Here is a 17,214-nt window from a genome sequence, read left to right as displayed (position 1 = left end):
GCTGCTGCTGCTGCTGCTACTGCTAAAAGGGGGAGGGGGGGGGCTCCAACCATATACAGGAAATTGTAAATTTATATAAGGGTCAACTATGTACAGGCATATCACAATGAGCAAAGTTCTATGGTGCTGCAATCAATCACCAGGTGCGGAGCTCCACTCGTAGCTCCCAAACATGCAGTATACACAAAGTTCCTGGGCTTATTACGCAAAGGCAGTGCTAGCATACATATGAAAAGATTAACTCACTGTTCCAGTAGTGCACCATTGCCCTCAAACACTGCAATGTACTGTGCATCATCTCCCCCACAAACCGCCATGTGCTGTGCTGTGCTGTATACCATCTTTTCCACATACCACCATGTGTTGTAAACCATCTCCCTCACACACTGCAATATGCTTTGCTGTATACTGCCTCCCCCACACACCATGTGCTGTGTTGTATACCATCTTTTCCACATACCATGTGTTGTAAACCATCTCCCTCACACACTGCCATATGCTTTGCTGTATACTGTCTCCCCCACACACCATGTGCTGTGTTGTATACCATCTTTCCCACACAATGCCATATGTTGTATACCATCTTCCCACACACTGCCATGTGCTATATACCATCTTCTCACTCACCGCCATGTGCTGTGCTGTACCATCTTCCCCTTACACTGCCATGTGTTGTATACCATCTTCCCACACACTGCTATGTGCTCTGCTGTATACCATCACCCCTATCTCCCATGCCATGGATCTAGAGTAAATAGTCCTTTATCGCTGTACTTTAACTTTAAAGTATTCTCTAAAATGTTCTATAAGTTCAGATGGGAAGTAGAGTAAAGCTGGCTGCCTGTTTGAATTATGCAGCAGTTGTTGTGTATGAGAGTCATTGTTCTATCATAGTAGCTGAGAATTATTGCTGTATAGTTGGATAATTGAGTGGCTCAAAATATCCACTTCCATAAGTGCTATTCTCATGGGACAATCATGGACATTTTCAGCAATAAAACAGCTATTTTCATACATTGTATACTTTTTTATTTTGTAAGACAAATACGTGGTTTCAGCCCAGTAAGTAAATAATAGTACACTGGATGAGTTTTACCTAAAATCTAAAAATGTCTGTAAATGAGAGGTAAAAGGATTAACGCGGTACTCCAGTGGAAAACAAATGTTTTCAAATCAACTGGTGCCAGATAGTTATACAGATATGTAAATGACTTCTATTAAAAAATCTTAATCCTTCCAGTACTTATCAGCTGCTGTATGCTCCAGAGGAAGTTGCGTAGTTCTTTCCATTCTGACCATTCTGAGTTCTGCTGCAAGTTTGAGATGCGGCAAATTTTCCGGCGCAGCTCAAACTCCCAGCAAAGAAACTCACTGTAGCCCTCCGCCTGTGTGAATGTATCCTAAAAACACTACACTACACAAAATAAAAAGTAAAACACTACATACCCCTACACAGTCACCCCCCCCCCCCCCCCCACAATAAAAAATAAATTAAATCTTGTACGGCACAGTTTCCAAAATGGAGCTTCCAGCTGTTGAAAAACAACAACTCACAGTATTGCCGGACAGCCACTGACTGTCAAGGCATGCTGGGAGTTTTGCAACAGCTGGAGACACCCTGTTTGAGCCCTGTCGTATTTCAAGGAAACAGTTTAGGGCCACATATGGGGTATCTCCGTACTTGGGAGAAATTGTGTTACAAATTTTGGGGGGCTTTTTCTCCTTTTACCCCATATGAAAAGGTAAAGTTAGGGGTCTACACCAGCCTGTTAGTGTAAATGAAATAAAACATTTTACACTAACATGCTGGTGTTGCCCCATACTTTTAATTTTCACAAGCGGTAAAAGGGGGGGGAAATTTTTTTAACACAATTTCTCCTGAGTACGGAAATACCCCATATGTGGGCGTAAAGTGCTCTGTGGGTGCACAACAAGGCTCAGAAGTGAGAGCGCACTATGTACATTTGAGATCTAAATTGGTGATTTGCACATGGGTGGCTGATTTTACAGTGGTTCTGACAAACGCAAAACAATAAATACCCAGATGTGACCCCATTTTGGAAACCCCTCACGGAATGTAACAAGGGGTATAGTGTGCCTGAACACCCCACAGGTGTTTGACAAATTTTCGTTAAAGTTAAACGTGAAAATAAAAAAATTTCACTAAAATGCTGGTGTTACCCTACATTTTTCATTTTCACAAGGGAGAATAGGAAAAAAGACCCCCCAAAATTTGTAACCCCATTTCTTCTGAGTAAGAACATACCCCATATGTGGATGTAAAGTGCTCTGCTGGTGCACTACAATGCTCAGAAGAGAAGGAGCGCCATTGGGCTTTTGGCAAAAGAAGGTGTCTGAAATTGAAGGCCATGTGCGTTTACAAAGCCCCCATAGTGCCAGAACAGTGGACCCCCCCACATGTGACCCCATTTTGGAAACTACACCCCTCAGGTAATGTAATAAGGGGTGCAGTGAGCATTTACACCCCACAGGTGTCTGACAGATTTTTGGAACAGTGGTACGTGAAAATGAAACATTTTATTTTTCATTTGCACAGCCCACTGTTCCAAAGATCTGTCAAACGCCAGTGGGGTGTAAATGTTCACTGCACCCCTTATTAAATTCTGTGAGGGGTGTAGTTTCCAAAATGGAGTCACATGTGTGGGGGTCCACTGTTCTGGCACCTAAAGGTTGTCTGAGGAAGAGGTGACATGCCCCGAAACGCGTCATAACCCTGTATTCCTGTAACTTGAATAAAAGCCTTTGGATAATATCCTGTTTGCGACTCTGAATACCTTGGATTAAGCAGCACCTGGTTCCAGTGGTCTCTTCTTTCTCTCTTACTGTTCCGGTTTCCTCAGGACGGGTTGCCCCCTCCTGTGACCATCAGGCTGAGCAGCTGATCCCACAATTTGAGTACCCTTAAGGGGTGATATGCGCATTATTTTGGCAGTAAGGTGAGCGGCCACCCAGATCACAACCCCGGGTGTTATATTCCACACATATTGTCTGACTTCCTACCTTCTGAGGGTAATACACAAGACGCTGCTGTTACGCCTAGCGCTCCGGGTCCCCGCTCCTCCCCGGAGCACTCACGGCGTCTCTCTCCCTGCAGCGCCCCGGTCAGTCCCGCTGTCCGGGAGCGCTGCACTGTCATGGCCGTCGGGGATGCGATTCGCACAGCGGGACGCGGCCGCTCGCGAATCGCATCACAGGTCACTTACCCGTCCCGGTCCCCTGCTGTCATGCGCTGGCGCGCGCGGCTCCGCTCTCTAGGGCGCGCGCGCGCCAGCTCTCTGAGACTTAAAGGGCCAGTGCACCAATGATTGGTGCCTGGCCCAATTAGCTTAATTGGCTTCCACCTGCTCCCAGACTATATCTGCTCACTGCCCCTGCACTCCCTTGCCGGATCTTGTTGCCATCGTGCCAGTGAAAGCGTTTCCTAGTGTGTTCCTAGCCTGTGTTCCAGACCTCCTGCCGTTGCCCCTGACTACGATCCTTGCTGCCTGCCCCGACCTTCTGCTACGTCCGACCTTGCTCTTGTCTACTCCCTTGTACCGCGCCTATCTTCAGCAGTCAGAGAGGTTGAGCCGTTGCTAGTGGATACGACCTGGTTGCTACCGCCGCTGCAAGACCATCCCGCTTTGCGGCGGGCTCTGGTGAAAACCAGTAGCAGCTTAGAACCGGTCTACTAGCACGGTCCACGCCAATCCCTCTCTGGCACAGAGGATCCACCTCCTGCCAGCCGAATCGTGACAGTAGATCCGGCCATGGATCCCGCTGAGGTGCCGCTGCCAAGTCTCGCTGACCTTACCACGGTGGTCGCTCAGCAATCGCAGCAAATTGCCCAACAAGGACAGCAGCTGTCGCAGTTGACCGCCACGTTACAGCAACTTCTGCCTCTGCTACAGCAGCAACCATCTCCTCCGCCAGCTCCTGCACCTCCTCCGCAGCGAGTGGCCGCTCCTAGCCTCCGCTTGTCCCTGCCGGACAAATTTGATGGGGACTCTAGACTCTGCCGTGGATTTTTGTCTCAATGTTCCCTGCATATTGTCACGATGCCGGCTGGCAGGTAGTGGATCCTCTGTGCCAGAGAGGGATGGCGAGGACCGCGCTAGTGGACCGGTTCTAAGCCACTACAGGTTTTCACCAGAGCCCGCCGCAAAGCGGGATGGTCTTGCTGCGGCGGTAGTGACCAGGTCGTATCCACTAGCAACGGCTCACCTCTCTGGCTGCTGAAGATACTGAAGATAGGCGAGGTACAAGGGAGTAGGCAGAAGCAAAGTCGGACGTAGCAAAAGGTCGGGGGCAGGCGGCAAGATTCGTAGTCAGGGGCAACGGCAGGAGGTCAGGAACACGGACTAGGAACAGACAAGGGAACGCTTTCACTAGGCACAAGTGCAACAAGATCCGGCGAGGGAGTGCAGGGGAAGTGAGGTGATATAGGGAAGTGCACAGGTGGGAGCCAATTAAGCTAATTGGGAAGATTGGACCAGGCACCATCATTGGTGCACTGGCCCTTTAAATCGCAGAGACCCGGCGCGCGCGCGCCCTAGGGAGCGGGGCCGCGCGCGCCGGGACAGGACCGAGGGAGAGCGAGTCAGGTACGGGGACCGGGGTGCGCATCGCGAGCGGGCGCTATCCGCATCGCGAATCGCATCCCGGCTGAAGGCGGGACCGCAGCGCACCCGGTCAGTGGATCTGACCGGGGCGCTGCAACAACGAAGATGAGGCGAGCGCTCCGGGGAGGAACGGGGACCCGGAGCGCTCGGCGTAACAGTACCCCCCCCCTTGGGTCTCCCCCTCTTCTTGGGGCCAAAGAACCTGAGGAAAAAAAACTCAATTTTTCCGTGATGAGGTCCGATGCAAATTAGGAGGGGTTCTGTGTGGAAACGTACGAGACAGTCCAATCTTTTATTGTAAAAACAATAGATGTAGAGGGGTCTGGCGAGACTGGTCACAGGAACGTAGAACCTGTTGATGAGAGAGGCCAAAAAAAATTTTCCTGCAGATCCGGAATCCAAGAAGAGCATAGTAGAGAAGGAGAAGGTAGAGGCAGATATCCGCACAGGCACAGTAAGGCGTGGAGAAGCAGAGTTGACATCAAGAACTGTGTCACCTTTGTGCGGAGTCAGCGTACGTCTTCCCAGGCGGGGAGGACGGATAGGACAATCCTTCAGGAAGTGTTCGGTACCGGCATAGTACAGGCAAAGATTCTCCATGCGGCGTCGTGTCCTCTCTTGAGGTGTCAAGCAAGACCGGTCAACATGCATAGCCTCCGCGGCGGGAAGCACAGGAACAGATTGCAGAGGACCAGAGGAGAGAGGAGCCGGAGAGAAAAAACGCTTCGTGCGAACAAAGTCCATATCCAGGCGGAGCTCCAGACGCCATCCGGAAGAACGCATGTCAATGCGAGTGGCTAGATGAATGAGTTCATGTAGGTCAGCAGGAGTCTCTCGTGCGGCCAGAACATCTTTAATGTTGCTGGATAGGCCTTTTTTAAAGGTCGCGCAGAGAGTCTCACTATTCCAGGACAACTCGTAAGCAAGAGCACGGAACTGAATGGCGTACTCGCCAACGGAAGAAACACCCTGGGCCAGGTTCAGCAGGGCAATCTCGGCTGAAGAAGCTCGGGCAGGTTCCTCAAAGACACTTCGAATTTCCGAGAAGAAGGAGTGTACAGAGGCAGTGACGGGGTCATTGCGGTCCCAGAGCGGTGCGGCCCATGACAGGGCTTTTCCAGACAGAAGGCAGAACACGAAAGCCACCTTAGACCTTTCAGTAGGAAACTGGTCCGACATCATCTCCAAGTGCTGGGAACATTGCGAAAGAAAGCCACGGCAATACTTAGAGTCCCCATTAAATTTGTCCGGCAAGGACAGGCAGAGGCTAGGAGTGGCCACTCGCTGCGGAGGAGGTGCAGGAGCTGGCGGAGGAGATGATTGCTGAAGAAGTTGCGAATGTTGGTGCACAATGGTGGACACTTGCGACAGCTGGTGGGTTAGATGGGCGATCTGTCGGGCGATATCAGAGACAACTGGCAGGAGAACCTCAGCGGGATCCATGGCCGGATCTACTGTCACGATGCCGGCTGGCAGGTAGTGGATCCTCTGTGCCAGAGAGGGATGGCGAGGACCGCGCTAGTGGACCGGTTCTAAGCCACTACAGGTTTTCACCAGAGCCCGCCGCAAAGCGGGATGGTCTTGCTGCGGCGGTAGTGACCAGGTCGTATCCACTAGCAACGGCTCACCTCTCTGGCTGCTGAAGATACTGAAGATAGGCGAGGTACAAGGGAGTAGGCAGAAGCAAAGTCGGACGTAGCAAAAGGTCGGGGGCAGGCGGCAAGATTCGTAGTCAGGGGCAACGGCAGGAGGTCAGGAACACGGACTAGGAACAGACAAGGGAACGCTTTCACTAGGCACAAGTGCAACAAGATCCGGCGAGGGAGTGCAGGGGAAGTGAGGTGATATAGGGAAGTGCACAGGTGGGAGCCAATTAAGCTAATTGGGAAGATTGGACCAGGCACCATCATTGGTGCACTGGCCCTTTAAATCGCAGAGACCCGGCGCGCGCGCGCCCTAGGGAGCGGGGCCGCGCGCGCCGGGACAGGACCGAGGGAGAGCGAGTCAGGTACGGGGACCGGGGTGCGCATCGCGAGCGGGCGCTATCCGCATCGCGAATCGCATCCCGGCTGAAGGCGGGACCGCAGCGCACCCGGTCAGTGGATCTGACCGGGGCGCTGCAACAACGAAGATGAGGCGAGCGCTCCGGGGAGGAACGGGGACCCGGAGCGCTCGGCGTAACACATATGGAGATGTTGTCGGACTTGTTTCCTACTGAACGGTCTAAGGTGGCGTTCGTAGTGAGCCTTCTTTCAGGAAAGGCCTTGTCTTGGGCCACACCGCTCTGGGACCGCAATGATCCTGCCACAGCCACAGTCCAGTCCTTCTTCGCTGAAGTCCGGAGTGTCTTCGAGGAACCAGCCCGAGCTTCTTCTGCCGAGACTGCCCTGCTGAACCTGGTCCAGGGTAATTCTTCAGTGGGCGAGTACGCCATCCAATTTAGTACTCTTGCTTCTGAATTATCATGGAATAATGAGGCTCTCTGCGCGACCTTTAAAAAAGGCCTATCCAGTCGCATCAAGGATGTGCTGGCCGCACGAGAGATTCCTGCCAACCTGCAAGAACTTATCCATTTGGCCACCCGCATTGATATGCGCTTTTCTGAGAGACATCAAGAGCTCCGCCAGGAAAAAGACTTAGATCTCTGGGCACCTCTCCCACAGTCTCCGTTGCAATCTACGCCTGGGCCTCCCGCCGAGGAGGCCATGCAAGTGGATCGGTCTCGCCTGACCCAGGAAGAGAGGAATCGCCGTAGGGAAGAAAATCTTTGTCTGTACTGTGCCAGTACCGAGCATTTCCTGGTGGATTGCCCTATTCGTCCTCCACGTCTGGGAAACGCACGCACCCAGCTCACGTGGGTGTGGTGTCTCTTGGTTCTAAATCTGCTTCTCCACGTCTCACGGTGCCCGTGCGGATTTCTCCTTCAGCCAACTCCTCCCTCTCAGCCGTGGCCTGCTTGGACTCTGGTGCCTCTGGGAATTTTATTCTGGATTCCCTGGTGAATAAATTCCGCATCCCGGTGACCCGTCTCGTCAAGCCGCTCTACATTTCCGCGGTCAACGGAGTCAGATTGGATTGCACCGTGCGTTACCGCACAGAACCCCTCCTGATGTGTATTGGACCCCATCGCAAAGTGATTGAGCTCTTCGTCCTCCCCAACTGTACCTCTGAGGTCCTCCTCGGTCTGCCATGGCTCCGGCTTCATTCTCCCACCCTTGACTGGACCACCGGGGAGATCAAGAACTGGGACTCTGCCTGCCATAGGAAGTGCCTCTCCCCCCCTCCCAGTCCCGTCAGGCAAGCCTCTGTGCCTCCTCATGGCCCCCGTCCTTGTGTCACCCTGCCCCGTGCCAGGCTTCGCCCTCTGCCCTCCCCATTCCCACTCCTGCTGTACTGCCTGCCGTTGAGGAAACCCTCCATTCTTTCCCGGTGTCCTCATCCCAGGGGAGGCAGTTACCGGACAAAGAAAAGGGGAGACCTAAGGGGGGGGGTACTGTTACGCCTAGCGCTCCGGGTCCCCGCTCCTCCCCGGAGCGCTCACGGCGTCTCTCTCCCTGCAGCGCCCCGGTCAGTCCCGCTGTCCGGGAGCGCTGCACTGTCATGGCCGTCGGGGATGCGATTCGCACAGCGGGACGCGCCCGCTCGCGAATCGCATCCCAGGTCACTTACCCGTCCCGGTCCCCTGCTGTCATGCGCTGGCGCGCGCATTTTAGTGGGAAAAAAAATTTCATTTACACATCTATCTAATAGACTTGCATTGAGGGGGCGTGGTGTGACATCACGAGGGGGTGTGGTTGTGACGCCATGATCCTCTAAACGAATGCTGGGTGCTGCAGGGAGATTGCGGGGGGTCTCATCAGCGGGACCCCTGCGATCAGACATCTTATCCCCTATCCTTTGGAAAGGGGAAAAGATGTCTAGGGGCGTAGTACCCCTTTAAGTAGAAAAAAAAAGTAAAAACAAGAAAAAAAATAAAAAAAAATAAAATAGAAACCAACCAATTCTTACCTTTTCAGTCTTCTTGCAAAAGCATAAAGTTTCTGGCACATAGCCAGAAAAGCTTTTTGGTTGGGAAATACTGTGGCAGTTAGTAATTGTCAGCAACCCAAAGCTGCGTAAGGAAAGGTTGGCTTGTTGTGCAGTACCAGGGGAAGGTTCCTGACATTAGACACAGTGTGCAGGGCTCTAGGAATCAGCCTAAAGCATGATGGTATTGTTTTTTTATTGTGTTTTTATTTCTTCTCTTCAATATAAATAAAGACCAAAGTACAACCCAAAACATAAATGTGTAAAACACAATGCAAAAGTGTACATGCATATGACAATATTCGATTAATAACATATGCAATATTGAGCTAAATTGGTCTTGTCCTAACATATAAGTTTAATTGTAACTTATAAAAAAAATAATATAATAAACCCTGATAAAATGTGTTTAAAATGATACTGTGATGGATACTGTATGACAGTGTAACCCATTGAGAGTATACAACCCTATTATTAATAGTATACAGGTGCTGCAGTTCACCTAATACAGCCCCCACACATGTTTACATTAAAACTTGATTGTCACGCCATCCCTCAACATGTTTCACCGTAATAACAGCATTGTCAAGAGAAAACAATGGCAATGGCTGGGGCACCTAAACAAGTGGGGGTATTTATAGATACATTTCATGATGTCATCAGTGATCGTCCCATGTAATTATCCAGTAGATAATTCCCTGACAAAACACCTATTAATGTGCTAGATAGTAAGCATTTCTGGTTCACTACCATTGTACTCACCAATTTGGGCTGCTTTATTATGTGGTTGTATGTCTGCTTGCCTGATTGGCTCCCCGATACCGGCCATTCAGGGCTCCCCGCGGGGGATTTAAAAAAATGAAAGTTAAAACACAGGATACATCGCAGGGTTGCCGAGCATACCGCCCGCTCCCCTGCTTAATATCTTCTGATCACATTGGGTCTCAGAAGTGAAACCCGGTGCGATCAATCCCTCAACCCCTGTACTACAACCCACATCATGGAACACACTCTGTTCCATGATGGGCGTAGTAGTACAAACACTAATGTAGCCTCCCCAGCTTTCTGCAGACTCCCGCAGCCAGGGAATTACTACTCCCATCATGGAAACAAGTCTGTTCCATAATGGGAGTAGTAGTCCCGGCTGTGGGAGTTTGTAGGCAGAGGTGTTATGGCCATACAGGAGGGATGTTATAATGGGTCTTAACGGATGAATATTTATTCATCCGTTAGAACCCATTATTTCATCCGTTATTATACATCCGTTTTCACACAGAAAACGGACATTTAAGAACGGATGAATGCTCATAGTGTGAAAGAAGCCTTACCCATGACACCATGCCAAGAGTGAAACCGATAGATACATGTCAGGCATAACATGAGACTTATCCAAATCACTGCTATTAAGAGGCAAAAATAAACTGTTAGCAAAATGACACACAATAACAAAACTACATGACAGACCTTTCGTGATAATAACCTTGTAATGCCATATCACCTGAAAATCAAACTACACTTGAATAAACATCTTACCTGAAGACTAAACCATACCTTATCTGCCAATCTTCCAACTGAAAACTGATCTCAGGAGTGACGTCCCGCTGTGAATGATTGATTCCTTCATCGCCATCATGCCTGTAGACGTGACAGGTTTTTATGTAACCATCGTACCTGTAGGTGTGAACGGTCTATGTATAACCATCGTGCCTGTAGCCATGACAGGTCTTTGCATAACCATTGTGCCTGTAGATGTGACAGGTCTTTCGCAACCATCATGCCTGTAGACGTGACAGGTCTTTTCGTAACCATCGTGCCTGTAGCCGTGACAGGTCTTTGCGTAACCATCGCGCCTGTAAACGTGACAGGTTTTTGCGTAACCATCATGCCTAAAAACTAGGGATGTCCCGATACCATTTTTTTAAGACCGAGCACGAGTACCAATACTTCAATTCTAGTACTCGCCGATACCAAGTACGAGTACTTTTATTTTAAAGGGAATCTGACACCAGGGTGACCCGGTCTCTGGCACTGCTTACCGTGCTGATGTGTGGGTTCTTGTTGTGTGCAATGGAGGCGGCTGCTGTAGTATGAGCCAAGATCTCTCTCTTCTCCATTGGACAGAACAGGAAATTTGCATTGGTGGTGAGACCGATGTCTCCGGAGCAATTGTGCTGACGTTTACATGGTGAGCAGCGGTAGAAACCGGGTCACCTGCACTACCTATAAATTCAAGTTAGTGCAGGTGACTCTGCTGTAAAATTGCCTTTTATAGTAGGTAGTATCCCCTTGTAGGTAGTATAGATAGTTGCAGACATTAGTAGCAGCCTCCCCTGTAGACCGCAGGCCCCACCACTTTGTAGACAGCGCTCCCTCTTGTCCCCCTTGTAGACGGCAAGGTACCCCCTTGTAGGGAGCAGGCCCCATCCCCTTGTAGGGAGCCGGCCCCATCCTCTTGTAGACAACAGCCCCCCCCCCTTACAGACAGCAGGCCCCCCCTTGTAGACAGCAGGCCCCACCACTTTGTAGACAGCGCTCCTTCTTGTCCCCCTTGTAGACAGCAGGATACCCCCTTGTAGCGAGCAGGGTCCCTTCTTGTAGGGAGCAGGCCCCATCTCCTTGTAGACAGCAGGCCCCATCCTCTTGTAGACAGCAGCCCCCCCCCCCTTATATACAGCAGACTCCCCCCTTATATAGAAAGCAGACTCCCCCTTATATAGACAGCAGGCCCCCCTCTTATAGACAGCAGCCCCCCACCTCATATAGACAGCAGCCCCCCCATATAGACAGCAGCCCCCCTCATATAGACAGCAGGCCCCCTCATATAGACAGCAGGCCCCCCTTATATAAACAGCAGGCCCCCCTTATATAGACAGCAGGACCCCCCTCATATAGACAGCAGGCCCCCCTTATATTGACAGTAGGCCTCCCTCTTATAGACAGCAGGCCCTCCTCTTATAGACAGCAGGGCCCCCCCCCCTTATATAGACAGCATATGCGATCGGGAGAACGGGACAATGGAGCGAGGCCGCACAGCAGCAGGTATCGGACATGGTATCGGGGATATTAAACGAGTCCTCGATACCATACAAATGCCGAATATTGGCCCCGATATCGATAATAGTATTGGGACATACCTACTAAAAACCTAACAGTTCTTACATAACCAGCGTTTAATATAGCAACCACCTCTGTGTCATGACGTTATTGCTCTGAAGGTGTGTCAGCAGCAATAACTACACAGTGCATCCCCTGCAGACATGGCAGGTATGAAAGGTATACAACCGCCTATGCGTCTTTGTCATTTTTTTCTGAAGTCAGTAACAACCACTACGACTGATGTGGAAAAGGACTTGGGAGTCTTAGTTAACAGTAAATTTAGCTGTAGTGACCAGTGTCAGGCAGCTGCTGCCATGGCAAATAAAATCATGGGGTGCATCAATAGGGGCATAGATGCCCACGACAAGGAAATAATTCTACCGCTGTACAAATCACTAGTCAGACCACACATAGAATACTGTGTACAGTTCTGGGCACCAGTGTAAAAGAAAGATATAGTGGAGCTGGAGAGGGTTCAAAGACGGGCAACCATGGTAATACGGGGAATGGGAGGATTACAGTACCCAGAAAGATTATCAGAATTAGGGTTATTTAGTTTAGAAAAAAGAAGGCTTAGGGGAGACTTAATAACTATGTATAAATATATCAGGGGACAGTACAGAGATCTTTTCCATGATTTATTCATACCCAGGACTGGATCTATAACAAGGGGGCATCCTCTACGTTTAGAGAAAGAAGGTTTCTACACCAGCACAGACGGGGGTTCTTTACTGTAAGAGCAGTGAGACTGTGGAATTCTCTCCCAGAGGAGGTGGTCATGGTGAACTCTGTAAAAGAATTGAAAAGGAGTCTGGATGCACTTTTGGAGAATAATAACATTGCTGGTTATGTATATTAGATTTATAGGGACAGAACGTTGATCCAGGGATTTATTCTGACTGCCATATTTTTGCCTTCCTCTAGATCAACTCAATAGGGACTCATTAGGGTTATAGGTTGAACTTGATGGACTCTGGTCTTTTCTCAACCTTATGAACTATGTTACTATGTTATGTACTGTATCCTCCTGCAGATTTGGCAGGTATGAAGGGTGAACAACTACCTAAGTATCGTAACGTTATTGCTCTGAAAGACATGTCAGCAACAATAATCTATGTGGTGCCTCCCTCTGCAGACGTGACAGGCATAACGGGTAAACAAACCACCTATGGGTCGCAATGTTATTGTTCTGAAAGACGTGTCAGTAACAACAACCTATATGCTGCCTCCCCTGCAGACGTGGCAGGCATAACGGGTAAACAACCACCTATGTGTCGTAATGTTATTACTCTGAAATACATGTCAGTAATAATAACCTATGTGGTGCATCCCCCTGCAGACGTGGCAGGCATAACGGGTAAACAACCACCTATGTGTCTTAATGTTATAGCTCTGAAAGACATGTCAGTAACAATAACCTATGTGGTGCCTCCCCCTGCAGAGGTGGCAGGCCTACAGGGTAAACAACCACCTATGTGTTGGGATGTCATTGCTCTGTGTCCATCACAATAACATGTATGGTGCATTCCCGCAGAAGGGCAGGCATACTTTGTGTACTCTGTGATAACTGAAGCATGGTAAAACACTATGGAAATGTATGCTAAGCATAGTTGCTGGACATTTATCCAGTATTTAAAGCTGTAATGTACAGAGGGTAAACTAGAACTTACACCCCAAGGTAATTGCCGATACAGATAATGCCCAAAATCGTGATTATCGGCCGATAATATCGGCCATACCAATAATCGGTCGATCCCTAGTGTATATACAGTATAACTACTGATGTATACGCAGTACAAAAGGTACAAGCGTAACTACAGTATAACAACTACTGATATATGTACAGTATAAAAGGTACAAGCGTAACTACAGTATAACAATTACTTCTGTACATACAATATAAATGGTGCAAGCGTATATACAGTATAACTGTTGTATGTACAGTATAAATGGTACAAGCGTATATACAGTATAACTGTTGTATGTACAGTATAAATGGTACAAGTGTATATACAGTATGACAACTGCTGACATATGTACCGTATAAATGGTAAAAGTGTATGTACATTATGAAATGCACCAGCGCATGTATAGAATAACTACTAGCGTATGTACAGTATGAAAGCTACAAGCATATGTACATTAAACCACGAGCACATGCAAAATATGAATGCAACTAGCATTTTTTTGTCATGAGAATACTATTGCAGCATGTGCACGTACAACTATGATGACACGCATGCGTGGCACAGTCGTATCGTGGCGTGTGGTTAAAACTTATGAAAGGTACAACTGTGTAGTGGAGTATGCGTGATACAAATGTTATAGCGTAGGTCAGAGCTCCCTAAATTATATACATGAAACTGATGTGACATTCAAAGTAGTGACATATGCATGTTGGAAGTAACATGATAAAGTATGAAAGATGTGGGAAGAGTACATACTGTATCAACATATGCAAGTGTGTACATGAGAGTGCTCCACCTGGTTAGCGGCCAGGTAACTAGGAAAACCAGTTACAGTGCAATTTCAAATCTAGAATGGTTTTGGCTAAGCAAAGCAGCACCATCATAGGTCGCCATAAGCAACAACACTTTAACACGTCTCCCTCTTAGTTACTACAGAGACAACCAATGCTAAAGGAGACATCTGCTTTGCGCTATGTCCACTCTGCTATACCCTCCCAGTCATTCTATACAATTTTTTCATCCCATGTACAGGTCCGCCCCAGATTGTCCATGCGGTTGATGACAGTCACGGATAGCCTCGGGTCACCCGTCTATCTCCCCCTCCCCCGCAGTTATGAGCAGAGGCTCTAACTTCCTGGTCACACACAGAACAGGGGACAGCTGTGGACACATGACACCGAACCCACAGCGACACAAAACATGACAGCCATGATGGCGGGAACAGCATAGTGCACATAGGGGGCCCAGCCGGCTAATGAATGTTCCGGGCCCGGGTGTAAAGTGCGATTATATTAAATTCCAATTGCTATGACCACTAATGTTTCTAAGACTGGCACTGTCAGATTAAAACACTTTTTTATTTGTTGTACATCTTGGCAAAACAGTAACCTTTCTAATATACTTCATAAAAATATATCTCCTTTTTATCTAAATCATGGCTTATAAAAAAGACGTCCAAGGTTCCCCATAACATCATCCTTTTCCCAACTGTAGCACAGGCATGGACAAAGTCCAGTAAGTGAGGGTGGGACTAGCACTCCTCTGTGCTTTCTCCTGTCCTATCAGACTGAGGCAGGGAGGAAGGGGTTACAGAGCAGCCTTCAGTGACTGAATGACAAGACCCAGCACTCAGGGAGAAAGATGAGTCATGCAGAGTGAGGACACGCCCCCTCCAGAATGACAAACCAAGTAAGCAACAGATAAAAGGTATTTGTGAGAGAAATATAGGTGCTAGACACATAAAGTTATGTACATGATCATCATTACAAACTGAGTAACATATAAAAAAAATGTTGTGGGAAATGACAGGTATTCTTAACCCCTTAACGACCATGGACATGTACACACGTCCATGTGCCATTAAGCAGGTATGGCGTGGGCTCCCAACTCGAGCCCGCGCCATATGGGTCGGCCCCCAGCTGATTCATGTAGCTGAGGGCTGGCGTTAATAGCAGACATGCAGCGATAGCCACGGCCGACTCTTAACCCTTTAGATCGCCGCTCTTAAAGCTGACAGCGGCGTCTAAAGGTACCTTTAACTGCTTTAACCTGGCAGGACCAGGCATTATCAATCGAGTGCAAAGCACACAAATCAATGTGGTTCTATGGAACCACATTGATCTGTATGAGGAATCTAATGATCCCTCCTAAAAGTTCCCTAAGGGGACTAAAAGTGTAAAAAAAAAAGTTTAAAAACACATACATTAACCCCTTAAGGACCCGGAGTTTTTCCATTTTTGCATTTTTGTTTTTTCCTCCTTATCTTTAAAGAATCATAACTCTTTCAATTTTGCACCTAAAAATCCACATGATGGCTTATTTTTTGCGCCACCAATTCTACTTTATAATGACATCAGTCATTTTACCCAAAAATCTAGGGCAAAACAGAAAAAAAAAATTGAAAAAAAACCAGCCATTTTGTAACTTTTGGGGGCTTCTGTTTCTACACAGTACACTTTTCGGTAAAAATGACACCTTATCTTTATTCTGTAGGTCAATACGATTACATTGATACCCTACTTATATAGGTTTGATTTTCTCATACTTCTGGGAAAAATTCTAACTACATGCAGGAAAATGTATACGTTTAAAATTGTCATCTTTTGACCCTTATAACTTTTTTATTTTTCCGCGTATGGGGTGGTATGAGGGCACATTTTTTTGCGCCATGATCTGAAGTCTTTAGCGGTACCATGTATTCATAGGACTTATTGATATAAAAAGTGACCAAAAATACACTATTTTGGACTTTGGAATTTTTTTGAGCGTACGCCATTGACCGCACGCGGCGATACCACATATGTTTATTTTTATTTACACTGTTTTATTTTTTTTTAAATGGGAAAAGGGGGGTGATTCAAACTTTTATTAGGGAAGGGGTTATATGATCTTTATTCACTTTTTTTTGCAATGTTATAGCTCCCACAGGGGGCTATAACACTGCACACACTTATCTTTTACATTGATCAATGGTTTCTCATAGGAAACCATTGATCTATGATTCTGCCACTTGACTGCTCATGCCTGGATCTCAGGCACTGAGCAGTCATTCGGCGATCGGACACCAGGAGGCAAGGTAAGGGACCCTCCTGCTGTGTCACAGCTGTTGGGGATGCCACGATTTCGCAGCGGACATCCCGAACAGCCCCCTGAGCTAACCGGCAATGATTTACTTCCACTTTAGACGCAGCATCTAATGGGTTAATAGCGTGCGGCACCGCGATCAGTGCCTTGTGCTATTAGCCACAGGTCCTGGCCTTTGTTAGGCTGGGTTCACACCACGTTTTTCAAATACGGTTACCGTATACGGTTTTCCGCTAAAAAACATACGGCAAAAAACGTATGCAACCTTATACAACCGTATGACTCCAAATTAAAACGTATACGGTTTTTCCCCGTACGGTTCTATCCGTTTGCATCAGTTTTTGCCAACGGTTTTGCTATTTTGTTGGAATTAGTTTTCCAGCAATTTAATAAAGTTACTATTGTTCTATTGAAATTCCAATCTGCGCATGTGTCAACTCCAAAAACGGATTAGAAAAACCGTGTGCAACCGTATTCTGAAATTCTGTGTACGGTTCTCATAGACAACAATGTTAAAAGAACCGCATATGGTTCGCATACGGTTTTCCAACCGGAGGCAAAAACGTGGTCGACAGCGTTTTTGCCTACGGTTGAAAATCGGCAAAAACGTATCCGAGGCAAAATGGATGCAACCGTACACAACATTTGGAATACGGTTTACAATGCATTCTCTATGCATACGGTTTCGGATACGGTTG

General features: G+C 47.9%; 2 protein-coding genes across 6 annotated transcripts in view; one reads left to right on the top strand and one right to left on the bottom strand.

Moving 5' to 3' along the window:
- Positions 1-17,214, top strand: part of ABCC5 (ATP binding cassette subfamily C member 5) — a 169,487-nt gene that overhangs the window by 16,254 nt on the left and 136,019 nt on the right. The window lies entirely within an intron of this gene.
- LOC130361916 (5-hydroxytryptamine receptor 3A-like) overlaps positions 1-17,214 on the bottom strand; it is a 135,840-nt gene that overhangs the window by 115,499 nt on the left and 3,127 nt on the right. The window contains exon 1 of one of the 5 annotated variants that reach the window (XM_056565605.1): positions 10,200-10,284. The exons of the other annotated variants lie outside the window; for them this stretch is intronic. The gene's annotated coding sequence lies outside the window, so the exon portion shown is untranslated. Of the gene's footprint in view, positions 1-10,199; positions 10,285-17,214 lie in introns of those variants that run through there. 5 annotated transcript variants of the gene reach the window in all.

This window comes from Hyla sarda, chromosome 3 (genome assembly GCF_029499605.1).
Source record: "Hyla sarda isolate aHylSar1 chromosome 3, aHylSar1.hap1, whole genome shotgun sequence".
In the NCBI taxonomy this organism is placed as follows: Eukaryota; Metazoa; Chordata; class Amphibia; order Anura; family Hylidae; genus Hyla; species Hyla sarda.
The sequence above is the reverse complement of the archived record's forward strand: the minus strand, read 5'-3'. Positions and strand labels throughout refer to the sequence as shown.